At 41.9% G+C, this 19,326-nt stretch overlaps 1 long non-coding RNA gene across 1 annotated transcript in view; it reads left to right on the top strand.

The window, feature by feature from the left end:
• Nucleotides 1–13,777, top strand: part of LOC128341913 (uncharacterized) — a 101,255-nt gene extending 87,478 nt beyond the window's left edge. The window contains exons 3-4 of the long non-coding RNA XR_008314663.1: nucleotides 10,589–10,657; nucleotides 13,662–13,777. This is a non-coding gene — a long non-coding RNA (uncharacterized LOC128341913). The remainder of the gene's footprint in view (nucleotides 1–10,588; nucleotides 10,658–13,661) is intronic.
• The last annotated feature ends 5,549 nt before the right edge of the window (nucleotides 13,778–19,326 follow it).

The raw sequence follows: 19,326 nt of genomic DNA, 5'->3' as shown, positions 1-19,326 counted from the left end.
CATTTTGTAAGTCATTTGATGCTGACAGCTGTTAAACTGGTAAAAGTTCACTTTGATTTACCATAACCTATATTTTGGTGTTTTTATGTGTGTGTTTGTTTACATTTTGGCTTATGTTGCTATAAAAAAGGATATGATGTTTTCTAAAGCACAATATTTCCCCATATATTGGTAATAACAGAGGTAAGCTCCCAATTTTTGGACAATCAAAAATATTATTTCATATTCACTGTAGCAACCCACCCACCCTAACTGAAAGAAAAAGATTAACATTTAGGGAAATGTGTCCAACTTGGGAGAAAAACCAAAGTTGTATCTCAGGTTCACACACTTTAATGGTGGAGAATTATGGAATGGGAACTTTTGAGAAAACTCCATGGAACAATGATGTAAGCTTTGCATGTACCATTTGCCCCACTTCCCTCCCAAGACATTCTGGAGGCTCAAGATTTTCCCCATTGTGGATCGACTATTATACTAACAAGCAGCTTCCTAGCCTGTCTGGAAGTTTGTTAGTATTTTGGCATAGCTATCATTCTATTCACCACTTCCCTATAAGAAAAAACTATTTACAGATAATCATATTTAAAGCTGTTAGTGAGTTACCTTTGGAGTCTGAGTGGCAGGAGAGGCTTTATTCTAGGGATGTGCGTTTCGTTTTGGATACAACATGTTTTGTGCACAAAACAGGCCATTTCGGCTGTTTTGTAGCCAAGACAAAACACCCAATGCTCAAAACAGAAAATTTTGTAGCTGAAACAAAACATCTCTGTTTCGGATACAAAACGTTTTGTTGTTTCAGCTGTTTCGGAACTCCATTTTGCAGTCGGGAAAAGTCTTTCTCCTTCAGTCTCCATTTTGAGTTTTGACATCTGTTTGAATTTCTGGCCCTTCAGCCTGCAGATTGGCCAGCGAAAGCATGGGCTGATCTGCTAGCAATTGCCTCCTTATTCCTTTTAAGGAAATTTAAGAGTAAAATTTATCGTCATTGGCCAGTGGGGCAGTGTGCATTTCATTGTTGTTGTGTGTAGATCAATTGCATTTCGGGCAGGGGGTGTGTGTGGATATGCATGACCTTTGGAAATCTGCCTGGTTCTTTGCAAAGCTCTGCTGTTGTTGATGTGTGATGTTGATGTTATTTGGGGTGGATTTGGGGCAGAAAGGGGGCTTTGGGGGCAGAAGAGTGGGTCAGGTGGTAGTGCCCCAATGGGTGCCTGCTGCCACCCAGATTCCAAACGAATTTGGAAAAGGACTGATTTTTAAAGAATTTATGAAGTTGGCATGTTTTGGGGGCAGATTCAGGGCAGAAAGGGGGCCTGAGGGACAAAACAGTGGGTTGGGTGGCAGTACCCCAAGGGGGGCCTGCTACAACCCAGATTCCAAAGGAATAGGGCAAAGGGCTGATTTCTTAGGAATGGTTGAAGTTTACGCCTCTTTAAGGTTTTTCCCCATAGGGAATAATGGAGGTTTCTGCAGACCCATAACTCCACCTGGGGGGCACTGGGGTAATGCACATAGGGTGCCAACCACCCACATGGGTTGCTAACCCATGGGGTGCTGGGTTCTTTTGTTTCTGAGGTGTTCTGAGTGTAGATTCTCTGGTAGCATATGAGATTTTCTACAACAGACAATGAATCCACTCTCATATGCTATCAGAGAATCTACACTCAAAACATCTCAGAAACAAGTACCCCATGGGTTAGCAACTCACAGGGGTGGTTGGCACCCTATGTGCTCTGGGCCACCCTGGTGCCCCCCAAGTGTAGTTATGGGGCTGCTGAAATCTCCATCATTCTCTATGGGGAAGAACTTTAAAGACGCATAAAATTATTAAATCTTTAAAAATCCATCAAATCTTTAAAAATCAGCCCTCTGCCCAATTCCTTTGAAATAATTCTGGCAGCTTCCTTGCCCCCACTGGGCACTACCACCCACCCTACTCTGCTCTGGGCCACCCCTTTCCCCCCGACATGAAGCTATACTTTTGCTGAACATCAAATGCATTTTGCACATCAGTAATAATGATAGTAAATGGGAAACATAACCTTTATCTATTGTTCATGGAATAATCAAATGAAAAGTGCCTGTTGTTCTTCCATTATACAGCACGTGAGACCGGAAACACATTTGATAGGGATTTAAATCATCTTCTGGATAACATCTTCCAGCATTTAAACAAACCTCTGTGACCTGATAATCAGAATCACATTAGTGGAGATGGTGCTCTTTTCTATGCCAATCTATATCCTGGGGCCCTACACATCTCTGACCCATAACATGCACCCTCACCCCTCCCACCCATCTCACACAAAGTCCAGCAATCAGAAAGGCAGGCAGCCACAAATATAGTCTGCTTCATTTCCAGCATGCCCTCAATCTTTTATCATCTGCAATACAAGGAAAGAGAAAGTGTGTATTATGATCTCCACACTGGTCATCAACATACCTCCCCTTCCCTCCCATTTCCAATAATGCAGAAACTACATCCATGTGCTGTGATCCCATACTGCAGGGGCATACACATGACTGACTGAGGTGACCATGTGGATGGGGCCAGGCATGTAGATCTTTTTCACCCCCATCTACCACTACCCTTCCTCCTAAGCATGTAAGGGGAGTCTACTCTAAATCTTCTTTTAGTAGAAAAATGTTCATTATTTCCTTGCACTGCTGGAGGGCCATGTTCTGGGCTATAGGGGTTTTTTTATTTAAAAAAATCCAAATAAATAGTACTTTGGAAGACATACACACCCTTCACCAGGCCCCTGGTAGGCTTTGATTTACTATATTCCTTCCAGGCCCATCTCTCTGCTCCATCTTTTCATCCCTTTATGAGCTCTGCCCATTGATCTCCTAATTAGTAAGAGAGAGAAAACACAATATCCTGTACTGGAGATAAGCCATATCAAGGGTGCCAACAAGCTAGGGCATACAAGCCAATTTGCTAAGTGGAGACACTTTCAAGCAACTCAGTAATCCTCCATAGTTCTCCATGGTCCTCTTCACTTATTACCTCTCCATGTTCATTGAACACTGGGAGAGGGGCAACAGAAAGACTTCCCTGCTAATATGTTCCCTGGCCATGCCCCAGGGAGCATTAACAATCCCACATTCAGCACTTTGCTGCAGAGATAAGCTGGGATCTCTCTGGGAGCATTTCCTTATACTTTACAACCTTGGCTACCGGGGTCCTAATTCACAGAGAGAAACTCCCGGCATTCAGCACTTGCCTCTGTGGAGAAACACTAAATGCAGTGAACCCAGGATGTTGGGTAGGAAGTATATTGGTGCATGCACATGACTAGCTAACATGCTTCACCCCCCCCACCCCATGTTTAATGGCTATGAGGAGATAATTGCTCACTTGCCTTCCCCAGCAGACAAGCTGCGGCCACCCTTCCCTCTACCATGCCACATGCCCATATGAGCAGTGGCACCATGGTGGCAGGAGCTGGGAGTGGTTCCTTCTGCATCCCAGAGTGCCACGCAGCACAAGTATGGGGGCTGCTCTCATTAGAGCAGCCACCACGCTCAGCATGACTGCTCCCCCCCGCCACTGGCTCGCTGTCAGAAATGACTGCAGGCCAGGGGGAAGCCTTTTAACCCAGAGGTGATCATGCACACAATCACCTGCCAAAGTTAAATAAACTGCAGGGTCATTTAACCTCGGCTGAATGCCCGGTTAAAAGGTGTTCTGGAGAAACTGGGAGCCAAGGGCTCCCAGCGCTACAGATGAAACAAGGCACCCGGGTTCCCAGCATACTTGATTTGGAAGGATTTGATAGAAGGTTTGATAGAAGGTTGTGGGCAAAATATAACAAATGGTTGGAGTGTAAAACTTCATTATGGGTATCCCCGATTGAGTCTTTGGCACGTAAAGAGACAAATATGCAATCTGAATGGGGTACCTATAGGGATTTGTTATGTTTTCAAGAGAAGGGCTGTAAATTTAAAAAAAAAATGAAGTACAAAATTTGGTTAGTAATTGGTTTCAGTATCATCAGCTAAATGAAATTTATAAAAAGGATCTTAAAGTTGGATTTGTGGATCAAATGTCAAGATTTGAGAAGGAGTTGTATGAAAATGAAAAAAGATTAGTCTTTAAGATGTATAAGTTGTTGCTTTTGGAGGAGACAAGAGATGAAGTGGTCAAAACGACTATGATAAAATGGGCTCAAGATGTGGGCCATAATATATGTATGGCTGCTTGGGAAAAATTATGGAAAACTGATTTAAAGTTTACTGCATGTTATACTTTAAAAGAAAATTATTATAAGATGATGTTTAGGTGGTATCTGACACCGAAAAAATTAGTATTAATGTATAAAAATGTTTCTAACAAATGTTGTAAATGCGGACAATGTGAAGGAACTTTTTTCCATATGTGGTGGTCATGCAGGAAGGCAAAGGCTTTTTGGGATATGATATATAATGAGTTGAAGAAAAATTTGAAAATGACATTTCCTATGAGGCCAGAATCCTTCCTGCTGGGAATAACCCAAGGAGAGTTTTCCAGAAGAGATTTAACATTTTTTATGTATGCAACCATGGTGGCTAGGATATTATATGCACAGAAATATACTAACTTGGCAAAGAGGCACCTTTTAACATGGTTATTCTCTTTATTTAGCAGGGGGAGAGTAACTGGCCCTATCCACCCCCAGCACAGTACCTCCAGTGACTGTTGCTGGTGTCTATCTTATGTTTCTTTTTAGATTGTGAGCCCTTTGGGGACAGGGTTCCATCTTATTTGTTTGTTGTTTCTCCGTGTAAACCGCCCTGAGCCATTTTTGGAAGGGCAATATAGAAATCGAATGAATGAATGAGTGAATGAATGAATGAAATGGAAAGACAATAAAATGCCCTCAAAAGAAGACTGGTTGATAAAAATTTTGGAATATACTGAGATGGCAAAGCTTACAGCACTTATAAGGGATGAAATTTTGGAATCTTTCAAAGACTATTGGGAACCATTTTTACTTTACTTAAAGAACTATTTTTCTAATCTGGACTTTTCAGCAGGGTTTGAAATATAGTAATAACAGCAGGTTGGGTTGGGTAAAATCGAGTAGTAATGTGGAGTATGTATGTTTTGAATTATTATAGCAATGATTTATATGTATAGTTGATGTGAACCGTGCAGCTAGGTAAGTGGGAAGTCCGTATTTAATTGTAAGCTATTGTAAAAGTCAATAAAAAATTTTTAAAAAAGGCACCTGGGTTACCCCAAGTGGCTCATGTCATGTGAATAGCCTCAATGAGTAGAGAGCTCATATGTGGGTAATTTCATGATACAGCCAAGCTAGGCAATATGTTGATTGAGTAATAGAGCTTGAGTACATTTAGCCTACTTTCCTTAAGGAAAGTAATCATCCAGCTCTCTCTCTCTCTCTGTCCTTATGTGTGTGTGTCCATGTATGTACCTCTATCAACTTTCCAATGCCTGGACCGATTTGAACCAAATTTGTTACTCTTGTATGGACACATAAGGACACCTCAACGGCATAGTTGGTGATGATGTCACCCACCTTTATTCAAGATGGCACATCAACATTTGAGGCGCAAGTGGACCGCCTAACCAATTTGAACCAAATTTTGTTCAGTTGCAGTTAGTGACACAGTGGGATACCTTGACAGCGTAGTTTGTGATGATGTCATCCACCCCAGTTCAAGATGGTGGATGCATGAACCTTTAAACCAAATTTGGTATAGTTGTAGTGAATGAGTGAGTCATAGGGACACCTCAACAGCACAAGTGGGATCAATTTGAACTCAATTTGGTTTAGTAGTAGGAGCATGTAGGGACACCACAATGGCATAGTTTGTGATTATGTCATCCACCCCAGTTCAAGATGGTGGACATGCAGACAGCGGACATTTGGGACACAAGTGGGAACTGATTTGGACAAATTTAGTACAGTTGTGGGGACACAAAGTGACACCTCAACAGCATAGTTTATGGTTTTGTCATCACCCCAATTCAAGTGGGTGGACACATGAATTTCATGGAGGAGAGGACTATCAATGGCTACTAGTTGGAGGGCTACAGGCCACCTCCAGCCTCAAAGGCAGGATTCCTCTGAGTACCAGTTGCGGGGAATAACAGCAGGAGAGAGGGCACACCCTCAACTCCTGCCTGTGGCTTCAAGCATCATCTGGTGGGCTACTGTGCGAAACAGGATGCTGGACTAGATGGGCCTTGGGCCTGATCCAGCAGGGCTGTTCTTATGTTCTTATGAATGTTTGAGGTGGAAGTTGATAATTGTCAGTTCAGATTATAGTGAAAGGAAAGTAGGCAGATATGGTAAGAATTTCTTGTTTAATGTAAATAGCAGCCATGCAGGGCTCCAATCCATACGGGGCTCCAATCCAATCTGGAACAAAGTGGGTGTTTTGAACCAAGCCTGATTTGTACACTAGATGTGCTCCAGAGCTAACTTAGGAAATTAGGCTTGTTTCGCCAGTGTCCTGAAGTGACCGGTTCTTTATACAGTGGCCATGTATGTTGTGGGCTCGAAGGTAGAAAGAAGACCAAACACTCTCACATAACTCAATGGGATTTATTGAGTATAAAAGATTGTCAGAGCAATGGCACCAATCTAACTGAGCAGGAAACAAAAACAATCAATCATGACTTCTAGTAATAACAAAGCAGTGTTCCTAACTATCATATGTGTGTGGGTGCATGTAAGGTCAGTATTAAATCTATCTAAAACCTAACACAAATCAGAGATAGATGGAAAGAAGAAGGGTAAGGTAGGGAAGGCATTCCGGAATGGGATGTCTGGGAGTTAGGAGTTAGTAGAGGGAGGAGGAAAGGGAAGGAGAGCAGAGACCGAGACTGTAGAAACAGCATATTTCCCAGGTCCTTGTGTGGAACAGCAAGTGTGCGTAGCTTGGGTCCAATGCTTGGGAGCGGAGTTCAGGCGGGCATCATCTCATACTGTGTGGGAGATAGTACTGGTAAACCCCTCCTGTATTCTACCAAAGAAAACCACAGGGCTCTGTGGTTGCCAGGAGTTAACACTGACTTGACGGCACACTTTACCTTTAGGCAGAAATTACTCTGATATCTAGCCTTGCGGTGATAATTTCTTATCACCAGTAATTTCTTGTCTATTTCAGGAAGAACTTTTGTTCAGCCTCACGGTTTAGCTACAAGTTCAGGAATGAGTAGCTCTGCTTGTTAGGCAAAGCTTACTGAAGCTAAACTCGGAGAGCTGGGTTTTTATAGTTGTTCGATCATTTGATCTCGATGTAGAGTTTTCTCAAGATATCGGCATCCTTCCTGAATCTCAAAGTGTTAATTGCTCATGACTATGTCTATTTGTCTGAGGAAATTGTCTCTCGTTGCTCTCAAAATAATCTGCACTTCTGAGCTTTGCAGATGGGCATTCTCTCTTGTCCACAGACTTCTGGTGTCTCTGCCTCCAGAAGTGCATTAAAAGTCAAAGGTGTTAAGAAGGAAGAGCCTAAGCTATGTGTATGAGACAGCAATTAAATCACTTCTTGTGTAACTCTACCTAGTTTGTAATTCTAAAAAATTCCAAAGTAACAGCAAGAGGATATATGTGTGAGACTAGTAGGTCATCTTAAGTGGCACAGCAGGGAAATGCTTGACTAACAAGCAGAAGTTTGCCGGTTTGAATCCCCTCTGGTATGTTTCTCAGACTATGGGAAATACCTATATTGGGCAGCAGTGATATAGGAAGATGTTGAAAGGCATCATCTCATACTGCGTGGGAGATGGCAATCGTAAACCCCTCCTGTAGTCTATCAAAGAAAAAACACAGGTCTCTGTGGGCACCAGGAGTCAAAATTGACTTGACGGCACACTTTACCTTTACCTAGTAATCAATGCATCTGATTAAGACAAACAGTGTAGGTTACATTAACATTGTCAATATCCTTCCATAGGAAATGCAGGTTTATCTCCTGCCTTCCCAAGGCAATCACCAAAGAAACAAAGCACAAACAATTTGGCTTCTTTCTCAGGAGTCAATCATTTGACTCAGAGTTCAGGCATCAATTGGTTTCTTAATAAAGTAGAATCAGACACAGGCCTTGATTTCACATAATTTTGGATTTATAACTCTGGGCCCAGTTTGGTAGCCAAGGTGGCCACAACATGGCAGGGGAGGGCTTTAACATTTCATCCCATTGTGATCCCAGTCCAGATTAGGCCAACCACAGTTCCTACTGGACCCAGGAGGAAAATCTCCCACTGGGGCCAATGGACTGAAGCAATGGAAAGAGACTAAACTTCATGTATAAAGCCAAATTTATGCCTAGGATGTTACCTTCTTGTGCATTTTATCTTCCCAAATCACATAAAATTGCTCAACTATGAGAGATTTAAGGACAATAAGCACAAACTAGTATTTCTATCTTGTTCGATTTGTCAACCATTTTAGGTGCGATGAAAAAAGATAGCTTAGACACATCCTGTGCTATCAAAGAGGGAAATTTCAGAAAAGGCACTCTGGGGGTTCACTTGTTATGTCTGCTTTTCCAAACAAAATATTTTAAGTGCATGAATTTTAAATATGTTCCCTAAATTACCTTGCTTTGATTAACAATATAATTACCATCTTGCATGCATCTTAGGGGAAATATGAATGCTTAGTCAGCCTATAGAACATCTAAGATGCCATCCACATCCCACTGAATGCAGTAGCAGATTTACTGACTTTAATCACAGTAGTGATTTTAATCACAGTAGTCAGTAAATGCAATATAAAAAGGACTGTTCACTTGTTGACACAGCTCAGCAGAATGCTGGGCCCTTATTTCAACTTGCAGGTGGTGAATCACACATTTGACTGCTTACGCATATAAAACAAAATGACTTGCACATTAAATAATGTGCATGCCAGGGAGCAAAGGGTTGTAGAGATTAATGAGACGAAGTATGTCAAGTACTCCAAACACTCAAGCATGATTTATTCTTCAATTCTCTTTCCAATTGCAATTTCTCACCTTGAGTTGCAGACCATTCTGAAGGATCCCCTCCCCTTAACTTTCAGGAGAAGCTTTTTTAGAAGCACCACTGGGTCCACAGAAACTCCCATGCATCATTTTGGATCCTGGCCAATATTGTTACAGATATAACAGACTGTTCTGAAAACCCTTTTCAAAAGGGAAAATACTAGGGGCAAGGCTACATCATTCAGATTTTTAATTTGGAAAAGAGGTGACTACATGGAGACATCATAGAGGTGTATAAAATTATTCATAGAGTAGAGAGAGTGGACAGAGAGAAATTTCTTTCTCTAACTCTCTGACAGCACTAGAACCAGGAGTCATTCCATGAAACTGAAGGCCGGGAATGTTCGGACCAAGAAAAGGAAGTATTTTTTCACACAGTGCATAATTAATCTATGGAATTTTCTGCCACTGAAAGTGATGATGGCCACTAACTTTGATGACTTTAAAAGGGGCTTAGACAAATTCATGGACAGGTCTACTGCTATAGGCCACCTCCAGTCTCAAAGGCAAGATGCCTCCAAATACTAGTTGCAGAGGAGCATCAGCAAGAGAGAGGGCATGCCCTTACTTCTTGCCTGTGGGTTCATCAGAGGCATCTGGTGGACCACTATGTGAATCAGGATGCTGGACTGGATGGACCTTGGGTCTGATCCAGCAGGGCTGTTCTTATGTTCTTAATGGAGTAGAATTCACCCTGTTTTCTCACTTGCTGGATAGGAACATAGGAATCTGCCATATACTGAGTCAGACCATTGGTCCATCTAGCTCAGTATTGTCTACACAGACTGGCAGTGGCTTCTCCAAGGTTGTAGGCAGGAATCTCTCTCAGCCCTGTCTTGGAGATGCCAGGGAGGGAACTTGGGAACTTTTGTTCTTCCCAGAGCGGCTTCATCCCCTGAGGAGAATATCTTGCAGTGCTGACACATCTAGTCTCCCATTCATATGCAACCAGGGCAAACCCTGCTTAGCTATGAGGACAAGTCATGCTTGCTACCACAAAACCAGCTCTCCTCCCTAGATCTGCTCTGAAAAGGTCTGCTGTCCTCTCTCTTAACATCCACTGAACTTCCCAGATTTTGAGGGCATCATGTCTCAATGTCAGTATTTCCATTTTCCACAGAACACCTGCCCCAGGCATGTTTACATAGTGCTGCTGGTTGTTCCAAGATGCCATTGTACAGCCACTACTGATGCAGCACTTTTCAAGACCCACACTGTGGGGTTTTAAAAAGCACTCTACTCATAATTCATTTTAAAAGTAAGCAGAAACTGAGAACTGAAAACAATTAGCTCCATAATGAGGACCTTGCCAGCAAATGCCCAGTCCTTTGAAGATCCTTTGGATTCTTCAGCTGCTCTGGAATGCCGCTATGAGGGTTTTGACCTGTATGAGACCCTCAAAACATAGTACACTGGGTGTGTGTGTGTGGTTTTTTTGTGGGATTTTGTTGTTTTTGCTGCACTGGGCAAAATTCAATGTGCTGATGTTAACTTTTAAATACCTAAATGTTTTGGGACCAAGGTACTTGAAGGTATCTGCTCACACTGCTCCTCTTGGACATGCTATTGAATACAGTTTTTCTTTCTTTCTTTTTTAAAGGCCAAGTGGCAACTGAACACAGAATACCTTTCTCCAGTCTCAGGTGATGCTCCAGCTGTGTCCTCTCCTGTGAGTAGTTACCTTGCCAATGCTTCAGGCACCCTTACTTTAGGATGGCAGGGAAGTGGTGACCAAGAGAGGGCCTCTTCTGTGGTGGCAACCTAGCTGTGGATCTCCCTCCTTAGGCATATTGACCTGGTGCCAACATGGTTTTCTGTTTTGTGCCAGGCCCAAACTTCCCTTCTGAAACTATGATGACTAATAATATGGACCTCCTTATTTTAATTACCATTACGGCTGCTACTATGATGTAAGCTACCTTGAAGCCTGATTTTAGTGAAAAGGCAAGGTAGAAATTTCTAATAGGGGTCTTTTGTATGATCTCAGCTAGCTCTTACTCCAAAGATATAATTCAGGATAGAGCTCCATAATTAATGGTGATACAACTAACTTTCCCATCTACTTCTATTGTTTCCTTACATTGATCTCAGCCTCTCCACTTTATTTAGCTCCCTAGAGAAAGCTGTAAAAGCTTAAGACTGGGCGGTCAGGGTGGGGGGAGAACACTGTAAGCTAATGATTTCATTTTAATTTGTGCTTGCTTTCAGCTGTATCATGAGATGATGGTCTTGGATCTGAAGGGCTAGAGAGTAGATATATGACCTATTAGAAATTATATAGTTCAGTCTCCAGTTACAGCAAAGTTTCTATTAAAAGTGATGTGCTCCTACTTTGCTGGTGCAGTTCTACTGAATTTAATGAGATCACTTCAGAAGAAACTTCATCTCAAAGAGCCACCCCACTAGCACAGAACATGTTTCATCATCAGTATAAATAGGTGGCCCTTCTGGTGGCTCCTACAAATCACTGGGTCTCTTTTGTGGGACAACATCACAAAAGAACATGGCCAGGATCCAAAGAACTGCAAGCAAGAGTGACCCCAGAGAGGAAGCAAGCACCTCCTCAGACACGTAGCTTGCCCCTCACCTGACCCCCCCTCATTTCTGTTTCAGAAATCTAACACCTAGGGCACAGCTTGCCCACCCATAAATGCACTTCACTTCTCCTGTGCCCCCCACTCAGTTTTTCCCCCTTATGCTGCCACTGACTTCAAGATTCGTTCTTTCCAGTTTGTGAGTCTTAGATAGTAGCCCACCATACCACATGACAAACCACTTTTGAACAAACATAGATGTCTAAATGCAGATTGTAATAGGGCATGGGAGCCTTCTGTTCAAAGTGGGGGTGGGGGAGTGGCAGTCAGATATCCCATTGAGCATGCCCAACATCTTGTTCTTCATGCTCATGCTATGGTTTGATATATTATGTATCATGAATTGGCTCACAATAATTGTTTTCCAAGAGTAAAGGGGAACTAGACTAATGTACGTCTACAGTAGAACAAATGTGAACTAGACTTTCATAAATACCATAGCATTTTGAAAGCCAAGCATTCAATTAAAAGTTCAAATAAAATCAGTCTGGGCGAATATTTTAACAAAAAGAAGACCTTGCAAAAAGGAAAGCTTGTCCACAAAAACCTCTTGCAGCACTTAACTCCTGGTTAATTACCTGAAGTAGCTGCCCTGTCTCCTCACAACTTCCAGAGGGATACCCACAACAGTCTGTTACAGCAGGAAGGAGGAGGAGGAAAACACTACCATGGAGCTTTATGGCACCTTAAAGACTGACAGATTTACTGTGACATATAACCTTTCATGGACTGGAGCCCGCTTCACCAGATGCATGAAGATCATACTAAATTTCACAGAGTATACTAAATTTCCACAGCAACTAGATCCCTGCCTACTCCCAGTGATTACCTTTAGCTGGTGCTTTGACATAGACTGTCAGCTACTTGAAGATGGATCTTGCTATCAACCAACCAAGGGAGAGCACATGATTTGGACACATCATATTTAAAATAATTTCAAGAATTAAAATTTAGGTTATTTCACTGATGAAGATGACAAATGCAAGCTATAGTGTAGTGGTTTCAATTTATTGTGGCTGAGGATGCTGGGAGTTGTAGTTCAGCAACATCTGGAGGAATCCAGGTCAGGAACCAATGCTGTAGTGGATCTGCCTCTTCGGTAACTTTGGAGGCTCTGATAACAAAACAGGTTACATGCAAATCACCACTGAATACTCATTACCAGTAGTCTCTGAGATCTCCAAAAAGTATAAGTTGATATGCTGGTGATGAACTGAGCATATCAACTCTCAGCTCTCTACAAAAGACCTTTATTGCACAAAAATAAATTAAAGAAGGTATACAAAAAATAAATAAAAGATATTTCGGTGTAACACACCATCATCAGTTAAAAAACAGAAACACACAGATAAAAACTTCCTCTGCTCCCCAGCTGTTAAATTCCATAGACCTGATAACATTCTGTTCCATGACTGGCAGAGAGATGGGGGGTGGGGGGGAGAAAGAGAATCGCCTGATTTTTCTCAAAGGCTAATGAACCTAATAGCATCAGCCAGTGCCTCCCAAGCATTAATATCTGGTCTCAATTTCTCTATAAATAATGCTTTCTTTATTTCCCCTTTTTGTAAATTCCTTTCAGTCCCCCAAATAGGTACTTTAGTTGGCACGATTTTGCCTTTGTGCTTTTTTCTCATATGCATTGACCAAGATTTTGTTCTCTGTGTACAATGCCTCATATATGCTGGATGTTCTTAGATATAAAGATATGTTTCAGTGGCCTACCGGATTCTCCAATATAGAATGAAGTACAACCTAAGCATTGAATTTTATATATTGCACCTTTCTTCCCACAATTTCCTTCCCCTTGTTCACAGATCTCACGATCTTGTACATCACATCTCCTATCATACAACCTGGAGTTAACTAACAGTTGTTTAAGTGTCACTGGTGCTATGCAAACTACATTCACTTTAATTCCTTGTCTTCCCAAGATTCTCTGTGTTTGCCATGTAAATCTGTCAGTAATGAATGGTATTTTAAATACTGGCAAACCCTTCATGAATCTAGCTCTTCTCCAGCTCCTTGAAACAGGCAGTTCATACCCATTCTTCCTAATTAGGTTTTCTGCTTACTTTCTAGATTCCTTTTGATGTTCAACTGTGGAGACATCCTCTGCCCTCTTTATCACATTTCTCGATTTGTATTTTCACTGTTTTGCTGACTGATTCTTTAATAAAATGGGGTTTTTGGCTGTACTTTTTTCTGTACTATTTAGTCTCTAAATAATTATTTCTTAATTTTATTTCTATATCTAGAAAAGGAAGCCAGCCCTCCTCATTTGGTTTTTCCCATGTGAGTCTTATACTCCCTCCCCTATTCAAGGGACTCCCAAAAGTCTCTTGTCTTGATTTAAACTTTTGTTGTCTTACGACTTCTGGCCTTTACCAAGTTGAAGACATTGCCAATAAAATCCAGCTATGTGTTTGGCTTTAAAATGAACCTTTTTCTTGTGTGTGTGTGTGTGTGTGTGTGTGTTTTAGCATCTATTCTTTTCTAAAAGCTTCATAGACAAGAATTAATTTAAGATCGCTATGTTCTACCGGTGGTGAGGCAAAGGAACATTATGTAATTTTAAATCTCTGTGTCACACCATTATGACCAAGAATTGAATAAAGTAATTAAAGGAAAGTTGAGAAAAATAAAATGAATCCTGCTTAATCATTTGAGAGCTGTAAAATGTATTATAGATGCACAGTGAGAATATTAAGGTATTCTATATTCATTGTCATAACATATGGGTGGCCACTAACATAGATGGCTCTAAAAAATCTTCTACAAATGGATGATTTATAGCAAAGGGTCTTAGTGATGATAGATAAGAATGGGACCTGTGCCTATGATTACCATCTGCCATGGGGACAAACAGAATGGAAGTCAGTCTCCATAATGTCATGTTTGTGAATTTCCCAGAGGCAGCTGCCTGGCTACTCTTTGAGAATTGAGTATTGGACTAGATAAATCTTTGGTCTAATCTGGAAAGGCCAAAGGCCAAATATTGTAATCTAACTGACAGAGACACACAAATACATTAGAACTTGAAAGTCAAAGAAAGTGAATGGTGAATGACTACAAAATTAGAAAAACAAGTTATATGCTTTGTATATTTTCTAGGAAGATAGTCACACCAAAGTCTATAAGAATGTATGTCTATCAGTCCACATACAACTGCAGATAAATGAACTAGTTAAAGCCCCCTTCTTTCAAGTCACACCATTCATCACCACTACCATTACAATCCCCCCCTCCCACACACACCTTGTCTAATGGCATTTCCACACTTGAGGCTTAAGGTGGCTGTTGCTTCAGTCATGCTCAGTGGTGCACCTACTGTAGGTAATTGAGAGCCAGCGTGGTGTAGTGGTTAGAGTGCTGGACTAGGACCAGGGAAACCCGAGTTCAAATCCCCATTCAGCCATGATACTTGCTGAGTGTTGTAAATCTGTTGGCTCAGCTAACCAGACAGGATTTACAACCCCTTCAGCTCTACTTCTGTGAGTTAAACAGAAAGTCTGGAAATAAGAGTAGCAGCGAAGCTGCACGAATGAAAGCGAAAAAAGACTCACTAGGGATGTGCCGAACCGGTCTGGCGGTCCGCGGTCTGCCGGTTCAGTCTGGGGGTTCGTGGGTTCATGATCGAACCGAACATACACACCCTGGTTCCGTCGGACCAGAACCGGACCACCGGGTCCAGTCTGGCAGGTCCGCAAACTTTTTTTTAAAAAAATTCTAAAAAGTAAAAGTATGTACCTCACAGAATGTACCTCGCAGTATGTACTGTGGCCTCACAGAGGGCATTTGCTCATGTGCGGTGGCCGCCAAAATGGCAGCCACACGCTTTTACAGAGGCCCGAAAGGGCCAAAAAGGCTACGGTTACCTGACTGCGGCAGTGATGAAGAAGGCCAGTGGGGGAAGAGGGAACCCATGTGTACACACACCCCCACAGCAACACCAAGCCCCCCGAAGGGGCTACAGGTACATACCTTTCCTTTTTAGAATTTTTTTTTTTTAAATAAAAAGTTCACGGACCATTCCAGGTCTGCACCGGGGGGGGGGGGGGTTTGATGTGGGCTGGACCAAACTGGACCAGTTCCGTGCACACCCCTAAGACTCACAGAGAAAAATAGTAGTAAACAAAATAAAGACCCATGAACTAAACTAGGTACCCCCCTCTACGATAACTAAGTAATAACTGAAAAAACAACAGAGCAAGGAATGAACAGAACAAGGGACAGCAGAGCAAGGAAATGAACAGAGCAAGGGCAAGCTGGAACACAAAAGGTTGAAGAGCTTTTACGGAGGCCCTTACCCAGCCGCAGCAGTGATGAAGAAGGCCAGCGGGGGGAGAGGGAAACCATGCTGACCCCCTCCCCCCCGTGGCTACACCAAGCCTCCCGAAGGGGCTACATGTACATACTTTTCCTTTTTATAATTTTTTTTAAAAATAAAAAGTTTGCGGACCAGACTGGACCGGGGGGGGTGGGGTTCGATGGGGGCTGGACTGAACTGGCCCAGTTCCATTCGAGGCTGGTCTGGCCTCAAACCGAACTGGGCCAGATGGTTCCATGCACACCCCTAAGACTCACAAAGAAAAATAGTAGTAAACAAAATAAAGACCATTGAACTAAACTAGTTACCCCCCTCTATGATAATAACTGAAAAACAAAAGAGCAAGGAATGAACAGAACAAGGGCAGGCTGGAACATGAAAGGTTAGAGAATGCAAAGTATGAACACGGTCTGCGGTAAGTGAAAGTTGCTAACAGCAATCTGTGCGAATAAAAGTCTGCTTAATATAGGTCTCGAGATAACTGGCAGCCAATCAGGCTTTCCTGACTCAGCACTTCTACTTCCTCTCCTGTGATATCTTGCGCCTGCGTGTCTCCCACTGAGCCTTTCTCTTGAGATGCCTCCTTAATGCAGGTGAAATACCAGCTTCCTCTTGATCAGCCTCTTCAGCACTCAGGTCTGACAGCTGTCACAATTCCTCTGTATGCTGCCCAGGTCCAGAGTCTGTTCTCCCAGCCAAATCCTGCTGCTGTGCCTCTGAGCCTGCACTCCCAACAGAGTCCTCCCATTCCTCCTCTGACTCTTCTGACTCAGAAGTCTGAGCCATGACACTAGTGTCTCTGAGCCAGTCACTTCTCTCTCAGCCTAACCTACTTCACAGGGTTGTTGTGAGGAGGAACCTAAGTATGTAGTACACCACTCTAGGCTCCTTGGAGGAAGAGTGGGATATGAATGTTAATCATCATCATCATCATCATCATCATCATCATCATCATCATCATCCCCCAGTGAGGCACTACCTTGGCATGGTTGTGGGGCTTGTGTGCTCTGAAGAAGGTGAGAGCTATGCCAGAGGTCCAACCATACTGGACAGGTCTCACCAGAGGAGCCAGACAAAGAGTGCCTCTCCCATCAACAATATGGTGAGACGTAACTTTAATAAATCTATACCGGATCAGTCGTCACCCGGGTCAACAAGGACCACGCCAGGTGCTATAGTCCCTGGACATCTGGTGGCAAGAGGGCAACAAGACTCAGGATCTTCAGTTGAGCAACCAGGGCTGGAGACTGCAAGGTTACTGGAAGAAACATTGCTTAACCGAAAAAAATATACGAAAAATGCCAACAAGGAAATAATGATCTGCTATTACAAGTCTAGTCCAACTAGAAGAGGTTATTTTAAAAGAATGTACCAGATTTGGAAAGAGAAGCATCCAGACACAGAAATAACAGAACAAAGGCTAGCAGACCAGAGAAGATACATAATAAGAAATAAAGTATTCACAGGAGTTGAGCTGGAAGAACTGCAAAGAGCAACACAGGCTCAAGATATGGAAGAAGAATTACCACCAACTGAAGAAGTTGCTCAGGCGCAGGTGGAAGAGGTGTGGGAAATAGAGGATACCACTGTTGCTGAACTGTTTCAAAATCAAAACCAGGCAACTGCCCCTTTGCCTTCACCTCAAAAACCCGAATGCCATTTAATAGAAAAGCAACAAGAACTAAAGCAAAAAATAACTGAGCACATGAACCAAACAACCACCAGGGTTCAACTTCCAGCTCTAAAAACAGTTGCCAAAAAACAACTTGCTCAGGCATTAAAAGATGTCAGTGCTGCACTTGCAGAAATATCAACCAATAATTTGCAAGAAACAAACCAACTAATGTACAGTGTAGCAACAATAACAACACAAGAGCTCGGATATAAGATCAATGGGCCTGTAAAAAAAGAAAGTATTATATCACCTAAATGGAAGATCAGATTAGAAAATAAAATCTCCAGGCTTAGATCAGATGCTAGTAAATTGAAAGATATGAAAGACAAGAAGCTGAAGAATGAAAACACCAAACAGTATCTGATCCAAAAACACCACCTAGATTCAAGGAAAATGAGAGAAGTCCTGGAAATAATAAAGCAGCAAATAACAGCAGTGTCAAAGAAGATTAGCAGATATGAAGCCAGAACTACACAACACAGGCAGAATCTTCAATTCCAGTCGAATCAGAGACGTTTCTACCAAAGCATAGAAGGAGAAACTGCAAGAAACCTAGAAACACCAAATAAAGAAGAAACAGTGCAATTTTGGGGAAAATTATGGGACAATCCAAGAGATTATAATAAAAAAGCAGGCTGGATGAAAGAGGTCAAAAAATGTAACCAACAAATGCAAGATCTAATAATAACACCAGAATTAATAAGTGAAAGTGCAAAGAAAATTAAAAATTGGACTGTGCCAGGTGACGATGAACTGCATGGCTTCTGGCTTAAACACCTAACAAACCTTCATAAACAACTATCAAAACAGTTCAATCACATTTTGCAAGGAGGTGATATTGAACAATGGCTAACAACTGGGAAAACTCATCTCATCATGAAAGACCCAGCAAAAGGTGCAGTTCCAAGTAATTATAGACCAATAACCTGCCTGCCAACCATGTTCAAATTATTAACTGGAATAATAGCAGATGAAGTGATGCAACACTTATTAACTAACAAACAGCTTCCAGTTGAACAGAAAGGAAATTGCCCGAACACCAGAGGCACAAAAGACCAGCTGCTTATTGACAAAATGATTTTAGAAAATTCCAAGAGAAGAAAAACAAATCTAAGTGTTGCATGGATTGACTACAAGAAAGCCTTTGATTCATTGCCTCACACATGGATACTAAAATGTTTAGAAACAACTGGTGTCAGCAAAAACATTCAGATATTTATTTTAAAAAAGCAATGAGCATGTGGAGTACACAGTTAACAATCAATGGCGAGACACTTGGAAAGGTTAGCATTAGAAGAGGCATTTTCCAAGGGGACTCACTATCCCCTCTGTTGTTTGTAATCGCCATGACCCCACTTTCACAAATACTAAACAAAACAGGCCTCGGATACCAAACATCTAAAACATCAAGTCAAATCAACCATCTGCTGTACATGGACGATCTGAAGTTGTATGGAAAGTCCCAGTCAGAAATCGAATCACTGCTAAACACTGTCCGTATATTCAGTAGCGATATAGCAATGGAGTTTGGACTAGACAAGTGTGCTGCATTAATAATGAACAGAGGAAAAATAACAAAAGCAGAAGGAATAGAACTGCCCAATGGAAGCAACATCAAGAACCTGGAAGAGAAAGAACCTTACAAATTCTTGGACATTCTCCAGGCTGATACCATCGCACACACTGAAGTTAAAAGAAAAATTGGAAGTGAATACATCAGGAGAGTTAGAAAAATCCTCAAG

The sequence above is a fragment of the Hemicordylus capensis genome, chromosome 2 (assembly GCF_027244095.1).
Source record: "Hemicordylus capensis ecotype Gifberg chromosome 2, rHemCap1.1.pri, whole genome shotgun sequence".
NCBI lineage: Eukaryota > Metazoa > Chordata > Lepidosauria > Squamata > Cordylidae > Hemicordylus > Hemicordylus capensis.
The sequence above is the reverse complement of the archived record's forward strand: the minus strand, read 5'-3'. Positions and strand labels throughout refer to the sequence as shown.